General features: G+C 43.4%; 1 protein-coding gene across 4 annotated transcripts in view; it reads right to left on the bottom strand.

Annotated features, from left to right (window-relative positions):
- The window catches only part of SEMA4D (semaphorin 4D), a 100,182-nt gene extending 86,614 nt beyond the window's left edge, over nucleotides 1–13,568 (bottom strand). For all 4 annotated transcript variants that reach the window (XM_075079189.1, XM_075079190.1, XM_075079191.1 and 1 more), the window contains exon 1: nucleotides 13,477–13,568. The gene's annotated coding sequence lies outside the window, so the exon portion shown is untranslated. The remainder of the gene's footprint in view (nucleotides 1–13,476) is intronic.
- Nucleotides 13,569–18,415: the final 4,847 nt, after the last annotated feature.

Below are 18,415 nucleotides of genomic sequence, written 5' to 3'. Positions count from 1 at the left end.
GTCACTAAAAATTAACTATCAACTTTGTTCCACCTGTGTAAATATCTAAACAGTTTTATATTAAAATTTAGACTAAAGTGGTTTTCATTTTAATGAAGCCTGAATTCTAAGTCCTATGGATTATACTTGTCTTTAAAAGCAAGTATCAATTATATTTTTACCAAATGCTTTTAAGTAAAGGAAATAAAGCATCAAGAACTAAAACTAAATTCAATTTTAGCTACAGCTTTTCTCTTTGAGTGAAAAGTAGTAGTCACCCGGTTTTATTACAGTTTTGGCCTTCACATTCTTATACGCTGGGTGATTCAGGAAACAATGAAGTTGCTCATTCCAGTACAGGCAGTACCCACCTGACATTGTTCTGGCTCACAACAGCACAAATAGTTCCATCAATATGTCTGCAAAAAAGGACTTGCTGAAATAAACACGGTGGCTCAAAACTCTGTAGTTTTCCACTTCGAATGCTGAAATCGATAGGCTTCATTATCACCAGTAACTCAGCAGTAAAACCTTTTCTTTGCTTCCCATAAGAATCTTAATGTCTGCCAGTATTAGATAGTATGGCCTATAAAACATCTACGGCTTTACTGTCAATATTTTGATTAATTTTAATCCTAACCAAAGATTCCTCTGTCTGTGAAGAGAAGGAATACTCTCAGGTGGCAATGTGTAAAGAAAAAAAAGTAACAACATATTGCCTGGATAACTAAATACAGCATCTTGGTTGGATAAGTAAATATAATATCTCAGTATTAATACCACATTTACAATTTTAAAGCCTATAAAGTCTTAAAAAAATCAAGGCTTGAACATCTTGAACTCATGTAGTCACAAAGGACTTTCAACACTGCAAGAAGGACTCAAAAAAGCCTACTTAAGTCATTTGATCACATCTGAAGAACTTTTGAAGTCACTGCAGCAACCACAACCCTACACAGACATCTAAACAAATGTTTTCATGGTGCTATTGGCTGTAATAAAAGCACTACATTAAAAATCCAAACTGCTTTTTTTAGTTACACCATTAAAACATTTTTCAAAGTCAACATGCAAATTCTGAGCACGGGCTACAATATTATCTTCTGCACACATATCTATTCCAGCTGAGCTTTATCCAGACACTTCAGAATCTGGATGACCGATCACCAAGGCTCCCCAAACATCACAGTCTGGATGCTCAAGTCCAGAGCTGCCACAGCACCCTTCCAGATGGAGGTGCACGCTCAGATCATCAGGGTCTGTCCCACATCTTGTGTACCCATCTTCAACTTCAATATGTGCTTTCAAGATCCTTCATTTCTGACAAATTAGTTCCCCACTTCTACTCATCTCTATCTGGCTTTTACAAGGTTTCAAATAGTATTATTTATCTGGAGCTTGCTTGTTGTTACTCTCTCAGTGATGAAACAGGACATAAACCCTCACAAAGATCCTAAACAAGTTTTCAGGACCCTGAAATACCAGTTAAAATCCGAGTTGTAAACAATACAGAAACAAGCTATCAAAAAAGGTTTTCCTTCCTCAAGCACTAGCCTAATCCACTCTCCGCACTGTATAAGAGGTATGAGAGGACCCTTCCTGCCCATCACAGGAGCTGATGAAAACCTCACAGCTTTCCTTCTCTGGGGAGTAACCACTAGAACAAGACCACCTTAGAAAGGGCGTTTGGACTTTGGCGTTTCACTAAGAGCATTCTTCCATCCCAAGACATATTTAAATGACAGCCCTCTTCATGGGTGTACCTGGATACACGCACATAATGTTTGGCAGTCAGGTGGTAAGGCAGCTTGATCCAGTAGTTGCTTCAACCTTAAAATGCAGTTGTTTGACTGGTTAAAACAAAAGTTGCCAAAGCAACACTTCATACCTCAGCAACTGAAAAAAAGCTCAGACACAGAAATCATACTTCTAAGGATCTGAAAGCATACTAACCGAGACCTCTCCCTGGACTCAACCTCTGACTTAGGGCCAAGGTCTTCTCTCAGACTGACACACACTCACCAGGCTGAAAACAAAGTGACTTGCTGATAGCAAAAAACCGACATTACTAACTCCAGAGATTTCACTCTCAGATGGGTCTTTATTTTGTCCCAATTCACATTCTGGTGCACATTTTTCTGTTACCTTAGGAAACTTAGAGCTTTCTTTCCTTTCCAGCTTGTTAGTGGGTCAGCTTGAGGAGCTGTATCTCTCCCATACCACATCACCATTCTTTTTCAAAGCACTTAATTTGCTTTGGGAGTAGACTTCCACCAGCACGTAAGACCAGCTTCATCACTGACCTGCCACGAGCACAGGCTGTTAGCTGAGGCCACAAATGCCCTCAGAGGGTTTGAGTCTGCCACCCCACAGCACAGGTCCTCCCCAAGCCCAGCCCTTCGGGGATGCTGTCGTTCAAGAGACCAGCATTACCCAGCGAGTGCCCTAGTGCCTGTACAAGTCTTCAAGCCCTTCTCCTTGCAACGTGCACGCAGTAACCACACTCCTTTTGTTACAAATCATCTTCACCTATGCATCAGAATAGAAACAAGGTTTAATCAAAAAAACTTTCACAAAAAGCCACCTGAGTTGTAGAATGGCTGATGGTATGTCAAAAAGTAATGAATGGGTAGCTGTTTTAAAGGTACAACTGGAAAAGTGGAGTAAGGAACTCAGACAGGAAGAAAGGGGGGAGGGGGGCAGAAAAATCACTCTGGAGTCACAGCATCTAAGTTTGTAGAACATAAAAACACAACTCCAAGTCCTCTCAACACTAGTAACACCTGTGCATTCATAACTCTCATGAAGAAGCCAACCCGTTTCATGATGGCATCACTGTTATAAATTTTGCACTGGATAACAGATATTTCAATATACTAAAAGCATACAAAATGCAACACAAGAACATGTAATACCAAGCTGTCCATACTAGTGCATGCATATTTCAGCAGAAACACAGAGGACACCTGGGGCTGTTTCCTGAGGCTGGGCTATATAGCTTTTATCCTCTGACTACCAAAAAATTTAAAAAAATTGATTAATCCCAAACCCCACCTTTCTGATTCATGAAGATAGTGGGAAATGCTGTAACTATGCTAAGAAGTCCATTTGAAATACAGCCCTGACATCAGGATGACCTCTGTATGCTGCTGCTTTTCAAAAGCATATTTAGATCCCAAGCAGACAACATGTCACCAGAAAAGTTATTTCTCCAATTTCACAGGGTGGCCAGAAGTACTTATATCACAACAGCTCCTGAAAATCATTTCCAACCCAAAATTGCATGGATTAGTAATAGCATCAATATCCATAGCTAGCCTGGATGAAAAAAAAAAAAATGTTCCACAATAACCTTTCATTTTTCCCTTCTTTTTCTTCTATAATGGGGGGCATCCTTACAAATATCCAAACACGACTGGAAAGTTCACAATACTGGGATAGTCGTTATGATCTTTCCACAGTAATCAACCAGGTCTTTCAGTCCTAAAAACTTTCTCAAGTAATATTAAAGGCTTGTACCAGAGCAGCACGAAGGCCCCTTCATGATCCCAGCAGAAGCAGCATGTCAGGCCACTAACAACCACACAGTCTGCTCAGCCTCAGAAGTTCGGATGGAACAATACATTTGTAGTAGTAAAACTCCGTTTTGGCAACTGTAGCAAGCCCTGTCCATTTAAACCACCAGTCACTAGCTATTAGGCTTAGTAGTATCTATACATCTCTTCCTTCATAAAGAAAAGAAGTGAGGTGAAATGCTGGCACACGCAGTCCTAGCAAAACAGCCCTTTACACTTGCAACGTTCTCTCACTCAGCTAGTTGTACCAATTCTGCCCTCACCTACAGAGTACTGATTAGTGCAAAGCAAAGCCAAATTTCAGCTGCCCAAAGTAAAAGCACAGAAGGAACACAGCTTTGTTTCATCCCTCTTCAGAACTCCCACTGTGCTAGTCCTGAAATTACTGCTCAACTTTTGGTAGTGTAACCACGACAAACACCAGCACATTCAGTACCCAAAGATGATTCAAAAACAACATCAGGTGGGGAGGAAAAAAAAAAAAAGGGGGTGGGAGGAAAAAACCCCACCAAGATTAAAAAGAAAGCAGAAAAATATAACAGAAAGTATTCAGTTCGCTTCCAGAATTCCACTGCCCCTCAGCAGTGAGAAATTCCCAGAAAGCGTAATACGCTGCACCTCAGCATTAGACTTTAGACTACCCGCACAGAGAGCACTTCTTTCACAGCACTGCTACCTGGCCACCATAACATGAAGTAAAATACTTTAAAACACACGTGTGGGGGAGAGGAAGGAGGGACAGGAAGATGCACCAAGCATCAACATGCCTAGTGCACAGTCTGCAAGGCAACAGCAAGCCTCAGTTTCTGCAGGAACAGCTTGTTCTCCCCACTAGCATAAGGCTTTTGTGTATCAGCCATTATACTGCTTAAGAGATATACTCTCAATTACAGTCTCATGTTCCTCCTCGTTTAAGTTTTATTCAACACAGAATTATTTTCCTCAAACCCTTTTATAAGAGATACAAACCTCCTTGCATAATAGTCTTCAAGTATAATTTTGGTACAAAATACACTAATGTAAATAAATAGCAACTAAATTGGTGGAGTCATGTCAGTGCAGCTATGATCAAAGTCAGGCGGCTATCTCCAGAACATCTAATTTACCCTGAAATGTCATCTCAAAGTCTACCAAATGGGGAAGGGACAGCTGCGTTCCATATAAAACCTCCACACTCCAAGGAATGTAAATAAGGGATATTGTTAAAATGAAAGACTTAGTTAAAGCTCTACATCTGTAACGTTTAAAAGGTTTTCCCATCCTTTTTGTATCTTTAATCAAAGGTTATAAATGTTTAAGGGATGGCAGTTGCCATGGAAATATGCAGGCCAAGATTTCTCTGTGGGAACCTCAAAAGCCCCCTTCACCACAGAGTGCTGTGTAATGACAGGGTCACATTAACACCTTTGACTCCCAAAGCCCATTTATTGCATAGAAATTAGCACAGCTGACTCCATTCACCTTCCACAGACAAACATTAACTACTCCTGCTCAACTGATTTTCTGCTGCACTCATCCCTTACCAGACCTATTTTGGCACCATCCTTCATACAGCAGCAAACCTATCTTCAATGTGCACAACCTTCTCGGGAAACACTAAGCAGAAACCAGGGAGTGCAAAGGCCATCAGATGTTTCACCTGATCAAAAGCATAATTTCATAATCTGTTGAGAAATTTCTTTTTCTAAAGCAATTGACATAATAAATCTGCATCCTGTTCCAAATGATGAAGGCATAGCTATGAAGAAAAACAGAGGCAGACATGCAGCGACAGGAACTGAACTCTCATAAAAGCCAACAATTAAATTAGACAACAGAAGACAGGTTCTGAATGGCCACTTTTTCCCCTGGCAGCTGTCAGTACTAAAGCAAGAAAAAGAAGTTCTTAAAAACCTCAGTGGAATTCCTGGATATCAGCATGTATCATTTGATGCACAATCAATTTATGCACATAGGAGGCCCATTTCAGAGCAGATGCAAGCAGAGCCTTTTTAAAGAAAAAAATCAATTCCAAATAGGCAAATTCAACCACTGGAGAATGTCTCCTTACCAGAATCTTTATACTCTGAGCAAATACTAATCTTACCTTTAAAATACACACACTTAATTTACACAGCCGTATGTGTTTGTATGAAATAGATTTGTCACACACGCTGCCATTGCAATAATAGATCCCTTAGACATATGAGATTCAAGATACAGTTATTTATTTGCATAATTGAAGACAACACTATTTCAGTAATATCTACCCCCACTGAAAATAGCTAGTCAAATATTTTAATTAATATGCTGTGAATGTATACATATCTGGTGGGGGGGGGGTTATTTATTTATTTAGTTCTTTGGGGAGATGGAATTGCACAGAGGTAAGCTCTTAAGCCTATGAAAAGGTCTGTCTTATATACTTATCATACAATCCTTCACAACTAAATCCTGTGCAAAAGTGAAATGAAAAGGCCGTAATGTGTCTCACTTACCTAGCAGATAATCAGGATGACCTTTCAAGGCAGTTTATCAATTTCTCTGGCACTTGGAGTAAAAAGATAGTCAGATTCAACAGAATAGTCAACTTATTTCAATAGGGCCAAGCATCTAAACACGTAACTGCAGATATTTAACCCCAATGATTTCAAGAAAAAAAAAGGCAGCCATTCGCTCATCTAAATAAGACTAGATTTTAACTGGTTGAAAAAAAAAAATCTAATTCTCACTCCTAAGCGAAAGACAGATACTTCTCAGTGGTGTTGCAGATTTTTTTTGTTGTTGTTTCGGGTTCTTTGGGGGGGGGGGGGGGGAGGGTAGAGGGGCAGGATATTAGTTCTGCCAAAGATATTTATTTTCTTTGCACTTAAGAGCTCCGATGGACGACTAATTTTCTGACAAATGGACCCTTCAGGTAGGGTACGTCTGGGGCCAAATACGGAAGGGGATCTGTGTGCACATACATATGGATCTCTAACAAATCCTTAGTAATTATGCAATTGCCCAAAGAAAATAGGAATGCATAATTTCTTGCCTCTGGCCGTTTTTACACACTTTTGGGGAGAGGAAAAAAAGCTTTGAGCACAACATTGCTCTAGCAGACTTCTACATGCAAAATGACAAATTAAAGCATTACTGCCCTGTTACTATAGCAACTATTTTTATATTTTTTGTTGTTGTTGCTTTTTGAGACATCAGGTCAGTATGTTTGTGCAGGGCCTCTTTCCAACAGGTAAACCTCTGCAGGCACACGCCCAGCCCCAGCTATGCTTCATCCACACGGAGCTGCTAGCAAGGTCAGGGCCCTGACTACTATCTTCTGTGTGCGGCACACTCCTCTAACTGCTCTGCAGATCAGTTCCTACCATACTCAAATTAAATACAGATTTACGCTCAGAAATATCTCACGGCCAACACTACAATGCCTGGCACGAATTACAGGGCCTACCAAGAACCTCCAGGGTGGGATTTACAGGGACAGATGATAAATATTTCACTAGATTAGGTTGAGAAAAGATTGATTGTCCAAAAGCCTGTCTATGTTTCCATCACTCTCCCAATTATATCAGATGGTCCAATGAAAGGTATAGTCTCTTTCCACAAACTCCATCTTGATTACATCCATGGGTGAGGCAAGGAGAACCTCATCTAGTTTCACTGAACAGCAAGTGTTTTGCTTGCGTTAACAACTAGGATTATATTTCTTAAATGTGATTTAAAGAATGGCTACTGAATAAATTCAAGCATTACTGAATACGGTAAAAGCACAGAGAAAGGTATCTAAAATATTACATTGATACTTAAAAGTTACTGTAACTCCAGAGAACTTACTAGTAGTGTTACCCACATGTCTATGACAGTCCCAAACTCCAAAAGGCAGAGCAGGTTTATTTTTTCCTACTTTCAGAAGGGACACCTTGCAAACTGGGAAGTTACAATAATGCATTCTACAGAGATAAATTACCAAATTTGTGTGTCCTCACACAAACTCTGACCAACCTATTTTATGCTAAACAATATAAGAGACAGCTCGCTCCTTCTGAAGTATTTTGAACTTCAGAGTTTAACTAAAACAATCCTAAGCAAAGCCAAGTGTAACCTCAACAATCTGATTTAAAACATAAATTCATAGTGCACTTTGTTGGGAAAATATAGACTTTTTCCAATTCTCCCTAAAACGCATCATATTTAGACTGACAGAGAAATCAAATACAAATCCACAAACTTTCCGTCTCTAGGTCTCTTCCCTACATCCTGCATTGTTTTTCCAGTAACAAACAACAATAACACATTATCTCTTTCAGTGCAAATGAGAACAAAGACATTCTTTTTTAAAAAAAAAGCCTCCACTTTTCTATGTATCTCTTTGTATGTACAATGACAAAGTTCATAGAGCATCATTTGTTTATGAAAAGAAAAAAAAACCACAAGCACAACTGAGCATATACATATAAAAACCAATCATTTGGGCCAAGGAGAATGCCTGCTTTATATTGGGGGAAGGAGGAACTCCTCAGCAGAAACAGTTAAAGGCTGCCCTTGAAAACTACTCTTGAACAAAGCAAGAACTATAATCACGTTTCATGCATTTTTCTCCCTTTTCCTCGCTCACTAGCATTTACAATGCATGCAAATCTGTCCAGACCTGGCAGGCCATATTCAAGCACCGGAGAACACCATCCTCCTCACTCTGCCTCACCTTGCTGCAGTTGTGATAGACCTGCTTTAGCTTCCAGGCATCAGCTGGTCTCTCTTGCATACCAGCAAAGAAAGATCTAACAAAGTTTGCAGAAGTTTCTACTCTCCTGACTGCTTTCCCAGCAGAAATGCCCATCTCTATAAACTCTCCCCCACTTTGCATATCCTCTTCAGTCTCCCAGCTCAGTCGCATTAAGGATGTCACAATTTCCCAGTCTAATTCCATACACTTCATGTAAGTGCTCAATCACGTACACATCTGCTTGGCATGCAATGCACAGTGGCCCACAGGAACATACAAAAATCAAGCTCCTTGCAACGCACAATCACCTGTTCTCTCAAGCCCATGCCATATCACAGCACCAAAAGCATTCTTGAAAGAGAGGGAACAAGTGAAATGTAACCTGCCTGTCCTTGCAATGAGGCCAGCAGGTACTAATTTTGCAGCACAGTGTTCAATCCTCTTTGGTCTGCCTCATATATAGGCTAATACTAATTTTTTAAGAGGATCAACACAGAAAATGCCTGGTGGATTACGAGTTCACTGCTGTACAGGAACAGAGAAAAAGAAACAGGTAGAAGAGGAAGGAGAGGAAAACGGGTATTATTTCTAGAGAACTAGCAAAACTTGTTCTAAACTTCATACATGGGCTTAACTTTATTTACTGTCCTTTCCAAACTTCCTTATCAGCTTACATTCATCATCCAAGTTTTCATTAATATGCCATTTTAATTAATTTGCCATCTGTTTTTTTCCCCCGTCAGGCACTTTAAGAAGTCTTGAAGTTACTCTTGAAGTGAAGCCTACCCATTTGGTGCTTTTAAACACTTACTTGTCAAGAATCTGAGTCACAGCACTACAAACAACATGCATGCCCCCTCACTGAAAAAAGTATTTTCTTTCTTCTCCCTCCATCCCATCATAAAAAAGCACTAACAGTACCAAAAGTAAGTTTCTTGTTATTTACTCATGCCATTTTCAGAAACGTGTTCACATACACAGAAGCTTGCTGCAGCACAGCTTCTGTGCAGGCAGGGAGGGGAGTGGGAAGGAAGAGAGCAGCTCCTGGACGCCCAAGGTTAGCAAGAAATGGAGCACACAGCCTTCTTACTACAGGCACCAACCTCCCTCGTATTGAAGGCACGCTGCAGCAATACCTCCAGCTAGGAAGCTAAGCAGCCCTTTGAATTCCTAGAACATTACAGGTAGATAAAAAGACAGATCATAAGTCTTTTGGCCAGAACACAATTAAATGCAAGTCCTTGTTAATCCAGTTCTGGACTGCAAGACCTGCAACCTCCCCATCCAAGACGATGACATACATTAGCCTTTAACATGAGTGCTACTTTTGGTTTGCAACGGAGCAGTTGTGGGAACACAATTTCCTTTCATTAACTCATCCGAGAAGCAAAAGGCAAAACCCCATATCAGCGGGAAAAGAGTTAAAACAGTTTCCACCCAGCCTGTTACAGCTCCATCCACGCACAGATGAGTTAACTCTCCAACTGGCAGCTGCAGCAGCATTCACGGGCTCCTGTTGGTACAGAACCAGCTGTGTGCTACACTGAAAAAGCAACACATTTTTTAAAAAGTTGAAAAAGCAGCTTCACCTTCCCAAAACTCAACAACCCAGTAAAACAAGTGGGACCTTCCTCACTCTTTTCGATAGGCTTCCACCTATCTGCCTAGACACTCAAGCACAAGACTACGCACAGCCAGATGAAGAAGCTCTTATAAAATTCTCTTTTATCATCAGAGAAATAACCCGTGAGACGCAACGAGGGAGAAAGCTTCAGGGAAAGAAAAATCAAATAAAACAGCCAAAAGCACTTCCCAGCTCCTTATTTATTATACAACCTCTCAACTGGGCACACCTTTCTTCACCTAACTAAACAGCACACAGCAGCCAAGTATTAGGCACAACGAAGCACAAAACTGTATATTACCACCACAATACTGAAAATCTGAACTCATTGTTTAAAGTTTCAGCACAGTAATTTATATACAGGGGTTAAAAAAAAAAAGGGAGGGGGGGTAACTCAAGGAAGTTTATGACCTCCTTTGCTGCTTCTTCTTGTCACCTTTAAGTCTCCACCCTTCTTGTCACATGCTCTCTGGAATATTACTGTTTCACGCATTTTTCTAAAAGTAAAATATTGTGAAAAATTCTCTCAGTCATGTCTACAAGTGATTAAACCTCAGTTTAGTGGGAAACATAGCAGATCAGCATCCATTAACGAATAACACTTCCATGGTCATGCACTTTCAGAAGCTACTTTGCAACTCATTTAAATCATAGAATAATATGAATATTTACAAGATCCACCACTTGGAAGCACTGAAGGATTACAAGAAATGTTAAGTCAACCTTGGCAATTATATCCTTCCTTCTCTGTCGCTACTCATTTCGAGTTATGTTTGCATAGCAAAAACTGGGACAAAGAACCTCATCCCTGAGCATTCAAGGGAAATACTTTATTCTCTTATGATCTACAAAACTGCATCAACTGTGGCTTGTGATTCAATTTTTTCCCCCAGAGAAAACAAAACTCAAACAAAACCTTTGAGGAGTTCAGCGATACCGTAAAATCTTGGAGCATTTCTGTGACAGTTATTTCCATTTATTTAACTAAGAGTCCCACTTTCGATCATCATCCTTAGAATCAGGGTAAGGCAGAACCATCTACCATCCACCAGTTTATCCAAAGCCTTCTGCAAACTAGGTGGCACATGCCAGTATTAGATCAAGTGATAGCAGCTCAGATCTAGGATTCATTCCTGTGTGACTAAGAGAGACCTCCACTTAATTCACTGCAAGAAAGCATCTAAGACAACATATTTTAACACCGTAACGTTCATTCAGCTGCACCCCTGACAATGGCTGGGAGAGAGCGTGAGCAAGCACAGCACAGTCTCCAACTCCAGCCAAGTGGCCCTGGGCGGATTACAGGTCCTCTGGAGAGGTCTCCAGCTCCTCCCCAGTGAGAGGTTGCATGAAGCGGCTAACTCTGAAGCTCAGGAGGCAGGCTAGCAAGGGAAGTGCCAGGGCATCCAGATCATACCTCTCTGTTGCAGGACCTCTAAGTGGTATAAAGCCACACGCTTTTGGCAAGGCATGGCTGTATCCATGCAAGCAGGTTAACAAAAGGTTACCAAGCGTTTAATGTAATAGCTGTTTATAAAGGGGGAGGAGAGGGGCCTGAATCATAACACCAGCAAAGAGAGGGCAACACAGCACATTAAATGAAGTCTCCAGGCACACCCGAACTTACAATGTCCAGAAAAATATATGAATCAGTCTCGGAGTTTTTAATAAATCCACTCACATCAAACATTGTCATCAAATGCTTCACTCGTTGTGGAAGGAGCTACCGCCCTCCCCACCAGCTACAATACCTTTTTTTCTTTAAAAAAACCAACCAAAAAACCAAAACAAAACAGCTGAAGGTAGGTATGAGTGCAAGCAGCTTTTGTCAGCAGACTCTGTAGCAAACCCTGACCACTGCAAAGTGTACAAAGAGTAATTGCTTTTTGGGGGTGGGGGGTGGATTATTTGCTGTCTAGGCCAAGAAATCCCAGTAGAGACAGACTTCATCTGTCAATGCAGCTCCACATTTGCAAAGCTTTCTTTTTTTTTCCTCCTTGATGAAGATACATGTAGAAACCTATTCCCTTGCCACTCATTTACTTTCCGTGGAAAAGAGCCTCCTGCACCTCATCTCTGCTACCTGAAAGAATTACCACTCACCCCAGACAGCACACTACTCATACACTTCCCTGCACAACATAGTACGTACAGGGTTTCACCCTACACAAGCCAATCTGTTCCCTCTCTTACTGTGCCCCTTTGTCACCCATCCTGTAAGCGATACCCCACTCCAGCACACCACCCGCCCAGGCAGCAGGGCTTCCTTTAGGTGCACTTGCATAACTGCACAGACTCACACTCCTTCTAATAAAAGAAGTCATTAAACAGTTCTCCAACAAAACCTCCGTATAGGTATCCAGAAGGAAGTATGAGATCAGTAGCTATTTCAGGGCCTGATGGTCATAAAGCGGTCAACAGCCGACGGCTAATTACTGTAAGAATTTTAATTTAAAAAAAAAAAAAAAAGGCTTAACTACTGCATTGATTTCCAGAGCCTACTAGAAATACTCAGGTGTCATAAAGGTAATATTTCACATTTCTCAGCTGAAGCATCTCCTTGCAAGAGGTAAGTGACCATTAATAAAGACAAGAGGCAGGCAAGAAAAATGTTTCAGCATGAAACCAAAGAAGAGATGTGAAAAAGCCCTTCAACCTGCAGATGTAGCAGGCTCCCTCCCACACCAAGGCAGGAACGAGCTCCTGCTCCCCCCCCGCCCCGCTAATGGCAGTCACATAATAGAAACGACCAGCAACAATAAAGTTACAATCACTGCATTCATCCGCTCGCTCCTTCCCCCTTAAGCACCCATGCTACGTGGTTTCGTATACGCAGAAAACACCGCCGAACAGCCCGCACCTCCACAAAGCAGCAGACAACCTCTTATAATCAGCTGGAGGGGAAATAGGAATAGACATGAAACTCCTATGTCACTTTACCCATCCCTTGCGAACTCAGCACCTCTGTGCAGACCTGATTTAAACTCTCCTCCTGACCGCTGAAAAATAAGGCAGTGTCTAAGAGTTCTTCAGACCGCACGCAGCCGGTTTCCCAAGAGCAAGCGCCCAGCCCAGCCTCCGGCTACTCGCGGCGGGTGAGGGATGGCGGCTCCCAGCAGGCACCAGCCTTCCCTCAAGCGCCCGGGCGCATCGATGGCAACCTGCGCCGGCACTCAGTAGCCACTGGGCCCCTTCGTCACACCCGTATCAACCACCCCCCGGAGGTGCCCCCGGCCCCCGCCCAGCCCCGGCAGGTGCCAGCAGGACCGGGGGTCGGCCGTCCGTCCCGCCGCCCCGGGACGCACCAGGGGCAGCCGCCGCCAGAGCCAGCGGGGCTTGGGGGGCGCAGGCAGAAAAAACACGTTTATAAATCTGCTAGCCCTCGCTCATTTGCTGCGGGAGGCTCCTCCTCCCCACCCCGGCTCCCGCCGCGCCGCCGCCGCCCGCGCCCCGTCCCCGGAGCCGGCGGGCGGGAGGTGGGTCCCTCCCGCTCCGCAGGTGGGCCGGTACCGCCCGGCGGCCCCTCGCCACCGCCCGGCGGCCCCTCGCCGTGCCCCGGCGGCCGCAGACCCGCTCCCGCCGTCCCCCGCACCCACCTCGGCGGGAGGAGGCGCGGCGGGCACGGCCAGACGCTCGCCCGGCGGCTGCCGCTCTGCTTCCCTCCGCCTCCACCACCAGCGCCGCCGCCGCCTCCTCCTCCTCCTCCTCCTCCTCCTCCTCCCCCGCCGCCGCCTCCTCCTCCTCCTCCTACCTGCGGGGTCCCGCCGGCACTCCCCTCGCCCGGCGCCCCCGCCTCGGCGCCTTCCCCGCGGCAGGCCGGGCCGGCGCAGCCCCCTCCTCCCGGCGCCGGCGGGGGCAGGGCGGCAGCAGCAGCAGCAGGAGGAGGAGTTGGTGCCCCTGTGTAACAAGTTTGGGTTGCCCCGCAGTATGGCGGCCGGCGGGGGGCGGGCGTGCGGGGCTGCCGTGCCCGCCCGCAGCGGGCGGGTCCGGCCCTCGCTCGCCGGGGGGCCCGGGGCGGCTGTCCCCTGCACTAGCGGGGCTCAGTCTGGGGGCGCTGCGCCGCCCTCCTGGCAATAAACTGTGCGATGGGTTTTTTTGCCTCGCCCCTGCCCCAGTGCATCCCCCACTAACGGCGTCATCCCGGCAGGGTCCGGCCGTAGAGGCCAGAGGCGGCACCGGTTTGGTGATGCCCGCTCGATGGCACCCCCGGTAATGGCAGGAGCAGCCGGGCCCTCCTTCATGGTTTAGGGCTGCGTGGCTTGGAAGGTTTTGAGGCATTTGTGCCGAAGGCAGATGCGATGCCCCCACAGTTTAATCCGGCCGTGCAAGAGCCATCACGCCTCCTCGCACGTAGGGCTGCTTGTCACATTCCTGGTCTCCTGCTCCGGCTCCTGCTCCAGCTCCGTCTCGTCTCGGGCAGGATGGATCCGCTTACTGCAGACCACAGAGCAAATTGCATCCAGGATGCAGCCCCTTGGCACCACGGAGATATGAATGATTTATACTGAAAGCAAACGTTACTGGAATTACTGTACCTTAAAGCAAGGCCCGCGTAGGTGGCTGCTTGGTAATATTAAAGGAGGAACAGCTTGGCATAAAAAAGAAAATAGGTCAGTGACTGCACGGATCTCACCCAGGATGCTTCTGCTGAGTCACCGATGAGTTATTGATTACCGCCATGTCAGTGCGTGCCTGTGGTGACTGTTCTGATGAATGATATGAACCAACACATGGACGGCAGGCTTTTTATTGCTGCAGAACAGGTGATATCCAATGTCATTGGATTGCTATAGCTTGGCTAACAGGAGTCATTTCAGCTTGACTGAACAAAATATTTTGTTTATCAGGTGTTGGCATTTGCTTTGCTGGCTGACCTAATTCCAGCATTACATGATATGGACATATTATTATAATAACATGACAGTCAATTTCTAATATCTATAATTCATGTTAGGTACAGCTGCGAAATACCATCAAAATAAAACTATTGAGGAAATAGAGCCCCTTACAGAATCGTGATGATGACCTCAGATGAAGAACGTTTACATGTAAGGCAAGACCTGGCCAGCTTGACACTTCAGGGTATTTGAAACCGTAGGGTTTGAAGGAGGCTGTTGTCCCTGCCAGTGAACAGTTTATTGCTGTGTGGAAAACACAGGGAAATCCACTTCCCCTCATTGCATTTTCAAAATGGTGATTAAACTTAGACCAGCTTAACGTTGGGCCACCAGCACCCATCATACCATTAACATCAACCAGGGTCACACACCAGCAAAACATTAGACCTGAGGCATGGAGAAGCAAGTAGTCACACCTGGCTCTGTGAGGCAACAGCAACGGGGAGCAGGAGGAGCTGAGGGTCTGCGGAGAAGGGGGAGAACCACTTCTGCCGATCTACCTGCGTTGGCCAGGAGCGTGAAAAAAGATCAAATGCTGAACCCACGATACAAAATCCCTAGTGCAGATACAGTAGCAGGATGAAAAATCCTTATTGTATTTTATTTGGGGAATTGTTGTAATTCATACCAGCGGAAGAATAAGCTGCATCTCCTCTGGGACTGGCTGCTGGTATTAATATAGCAGCAAAACCCTCCTAGCATAGACAAGACTTCAAGCATGTCCTGAGGGATGCAGCTATGAAATTATATTCCAAAGGAAGGAACAAAGGTGCTTATTAAATCTCTTTTGCATTGTATGAATTCTTAGGCTAGGGCAGGTTCTCAGCATAGAGTAGGAAAATCACAGGGGTTTTGTCAGGTTTCCCCAGGGAGCCTGCAGTCTGTACAGGCTTCCAAAAACCCAGAGCATCACAAAGGAATCGGAGCAACGTCTAGCATCAAGACAAACCATTACTACTGCTGTCTCTATCCAGATTACATTTCATTACCTTTAAGAATGACATTGTTCATTTGTATAGCATAGTTTTCAGCCTCCATTCTCAGTAAAACCTGTGGAGTATCACAGAACTGAAAGGTCAGAGGTAAAACAAGGAGTTGATATTTGTACCTTGTCAACTACCAGATTTGCAGTCACGTTCAGGATCTTTTTTCAAGTAAAATGTGTTACCAACAGCAATTTGTTCAGAAAATGGAAATGCCCCAATAATAACAGTGTCAGGAACATCAAGTAGCATAAATTGCACCACTGAAAATTCCTATCATTATAAGTAACATCTCTCACAGGATTTAAAAACGAATGGCCTCCAAGGCATGATAGACACAAACCTGGGAGGTTTTCCAAAGCTCTGTAACATTAGCCTGGAGAGTGTGTGAACTAGCGGTGTAGCGGTAAAGCACTAGTCCTCACAGTAACTGTAACTGGATTTGTTTTGCTAAAAATTATTATAATCTTTCAAATACTACATGCTATGGCAATGAGATCATGTAATAAGCAACTATTAATACATGTCCACAGCAACTCAGTAATGGGTATTCCAAAGATATGCATGAAACATACTTTTAAAAACCTCCATTATAAGCGTAATAAAGTATAATCTTCAAAACTACACATAATGCGTGCTGCGAAGCAATAATACATAAAGACTGCCTCAGTCATAATACACCTAGTTCAGAAATCATGCTGAGAGATGAATATATACATGGGTATTTTAAGCCTAGGCAAGCTGTATCAAATCTGTGCCAGGGAAAAAGAAATAAAAAATAAAGAAGCAATTAAGCAATAAAAAGACAAAGAAAGCTATAACAACTGACTGTGCTCTTAAACCTGAAGTCCTTAATTAAACTCAGGAAGAAATAAGCTGCAGGGCAGAAGATCCCAGAGGAGAGCAGGGAGCGAGAGGAAGACCAAAGCTGGCCCAGAAGCCAGGTCGGAGGCTGAGGGCAGATCAGTCCAAGCGTGAGTGAGTGAACAGGTGGTAGGTATTTAGTAAGTCAGTGAAAAGGGCAGTGAAAGTGCCCGGAGGTTTGCAGACCAATATATAATGCAATGAATAGGTCAGTACCAGAGTACGTGAGAGAATGAATGGATGAGAGGATAAAAGAATCAATAGTTCAGTTGAATGAATGTGACTTTGTGAATAATTCTAAACAAGGTCAAAGTTTCAAGCTATGCTGTTTTATTGCTATATTGCTATGATGGCATGACTTTTTAGATCATCTGCCACTGATACTAACCAGTGCTAGAGGAAAACAACATGCACTCCTGAAAAGGAAAAAAAAAACCTTTTCAAATAACAGTCTTGGGGAAATAGCATCATAAAAATACAGATTTTAAATGCACTTTACAGTCATGACAATAAAAAGAGTTTTGGAAACCTTAATACAGAAAAATAAGCACAGAACAGCATTTCAAAGCACCATCCAGTAAATTCATGTTGATGCACATTATTAAACTGCTAAAATTGACATAGACCTAAAATTAGTTGCAGAGTGGGAAAATATCATTAACTCTTTCTCCTAGCTAGGAACATGATACAAAACAGCTCAAAGTGATTTGTGCAAAATTATACAGTAAGTCAGTGACAGAACCACAGACAGATCAAACCTTGACCTTTTAGTTCTGTATCTTCCCCATTAGGCAGAGAAAATGCACTGCCTTCACTTTTGCAATTACAGAGGCAATAGAACTAAATTACAATAGTCAAGGGGCGTTATCTCCTAACCATGTGGGGTTTTTTTTTTTTTTTTGGTCTGAACACTTCCTATATCATTATGGATAAACATGGCAATTATGTAGACGATACACTCCAAGGCTTTAAAACTGTCCCTGCATTTACCATATGTCTGCTTGTATGTCTAAGACAGAAGGAGAGGGACATAAGTAGGTGCTGCACAGGCATCTGCATTTAGATTATGTAGTGCAGAGGAAGTGCATAGCTGGATGACACGGGAGAGGAAGGTCTCTTTCTCCTCCTTTGATGAGTGGCCAAGGACCCCATAAAGGCCCCACAGAACATTTTCCTCTTCTCTTCTTTTTGCTTCCTAATCTGGAATAACAGATTGAGTGGAGCTACACTGTACGTTAGTGTTTAACTGATGGACAAAAGAGTTATCTGTAGTCCAGCCTCTGTTAAATCTCACTGCAAAGGCTGTTGAAAAGTTTGCTAAAGGGATGAGGGACAGAGTGAATTTAGGGAAGGATGACAAAAGTGGTAGGAATTGCCCTCATTCTGATTTCTTTGAAAGCATTCATATTTTACAATGAGAACTCACTAGCATTACGTTACTGACATGCTTTGCTCCTAGACAAAATAGCAACAGCTCAAATATTTTTCATTTATAGTTTTCACTTATCAGTGTCCAGACTTGGAGCCTGTAATTCTTATTCAAACAGCTAAGTTACGTGCAGAGGTACGAAATGAAGAATCTAACCACTCAAGTGGTCTTTTCATAGGAAGCTGGCACGGAAAGATGTGGGATCAACAGTCAATGAATGATCAATGAATGCTAAAAGACACTTTATCTACTCTACATAGTGGAAGAAGTGCCTGGGCTAGTGGAGGAGGCACAACATGTTTATTAATGAGAAAAATAATAAAAAAGTGTCAGCAGTGCCTGCCTCAAGGGACAAGGTCAA

This window comes from Phalacrocorax aristotelis, chromosome Z, assembly GCF_949628215.1.
Source record: "Phalacrocorax aristotelis chromosome Z, bGulAri2.1, whole genome shotgun sequence".
Taxonomy (NCBI): domain Eukaryota; kingdom Metazoa; phylum Chordata; class Aves; order Suliformes; family Phalacrocoracidae; genus Phalacrocorax; species Phalacrocorax aristotelis.
The sequence above is the reverse complement of the archived record's forward strand: the minus strand, read 5'-3'. Positions and strand labels throughout refer to the sequence as shown.